Source organism: Sinocyclocheilus grahami, unplaced genomic scaffold, assembly GCF_001515645.1.
Source record: "Sinocyclocheilus grahami isolate Dianchi unplaced genomic scaffold, SAMN03320097.WGS_v1.1 scaffold442.1, whole genome shotgun sequence".
NCBI classification, from domain to species: domain Eukaryota; kingdom Metazoa; phylum Chordata; class Actinopteri; order Cypriniformes; family Cyprinidae; genus Sinocyclocheilus; species Sinocyclocheilus grahami.
The window spans coordinates 1,769,896-1,771,416 of NW_015505621.1; the positions used below are offsets into that span (position 1 = coordinate 1,769,896).

At 38.9% G+C, this 1,521-nt stretch overlaps 1 protein-coding gene across 1 annotated transcript in view; it reads right to left on the reverse strand.

Annotated features, from left to right (window-relative positions):
- LOC107552157 (dedicator of cytokinesis protein 5-like) overlaps window positions 1-1,521 on the reverse strand; it is a 61,028-nt gene that overhangs the window by 22,049 nt on the left and 37,458 nt on the right. The window lies entirely within an intron of this gene.

Genomic DNA, 1,521 nt, shown 5'->3' on the forward strand with positions numbered 1-1,521 from the left:
ACAAGCTTAATGTTTGGCTTTTATAAAGATTTGGAGGATACATAAAAACTGCCTTTTATTAGTTTTTCAGATTACCGAACCTGCTTGGTTAAAAAAACAGAACAGAGGTTGTGCAATTTCCAAAATCTACTGACATCCTTGTCAATAGAAAAAATCAGTATTTCAAATATTCTTTGGAGCAAATTGTGAATACATTTATGTGATGTGAAAATGTGAAAGTATTTCTGACATACTTTTTCATATGTATCATTTGTCATCAATAAATTATTACAAATTTGTGAAATTGTTTCTCTTGACTAGACATGTGCTGGTTTAACTGTATTAAAAGTAGGGGTGCTCCGATCAGGATTTTTTAGGCCGATCGCCGATCACAGAAAGCAGTATCTGCCGATACCATCACCTCTTTTAGGTGACTCTTGTAAGAGGAGATTTTTTAATTTGAGGGGTTTTTCAAAATATATATTTATCTCACCTAAATATTTGATCATGCACTACATTTTTTGTTTTGACAATCGTTCAATTGCTGCACAATAGCTTACACACAGCCTTATTTACCTTATGCCTGATTTCGTGAGCTGTGAGGCGGCCTTTTACACCGGGTTCACACATACTCCGCTTGCAGTGCGTATGCAGTCCATGTGTGATACGTGAGCGGTACAGAAGCAGACATAAACAGTCAGCTTTACTGCCTTTTCTTTCGCATTTAATTCTTTATTACAAGCAATACTGCGGTTCATAAAGAACTTTGTTTTGCTACCTCCACGAGTGCCATCTATTATTGTCTTGTTCATCTATAAGTGCTCTTTTCCTTTAAACCTAGCCAAAAAGCCATAGCCTATGTGTTGACTTTGAAACACAGTAGACTTTAATTATATGCATTTATGGTATAACCACTGCATTTTCGTGTCAATCCATGTTCATATTTACCGCAAACAATGCGCTGTTACTTTAATTCAGCGCTTGCAGCGCAGCAAAAATAGACTTACAGCGGAAACGATCTCTGCACTGCTGGAGACGCACCACTCCTGGAACGTGTGCAGTGGGAACACTTTAATCCATTAACATGAGCGCAGAACAAATACGCACCACTGCAAATGGAGTAATGTGAACCTGGCGTTATGTGTGTGCGCTGCGAGTGGATAAGCGCATGGTTTCCAGGAGAGCACGCGAGCACTGATTGGTTTTAACACTGGCAAGAATTTAAAAGAAATGCAAATTATAAACTTTAGTGACCATGCGACACTGCCTCGATTGTGCAAGTAACAATTCCTGTTTCAACAGCGCAGCGTGCAGCTCGCTTATAGTGCAGACGCGGTGATTTGAAGCCATTTGCGCATTTTGAGAGGGAAAGAGAGAGAATCTTTAAGATGACTTACAACAGAACAGCAATGCATTTTATGTACGACCGTTTCATGAACCTAGGAGAGGAGGTCATTCTGACTTTGCTATGACAATCTGGCGCTTCTGAATCAGCAACTGTTTTGTTATTAGTTTAAGTATTTGCTATTGACTGTTCAAATG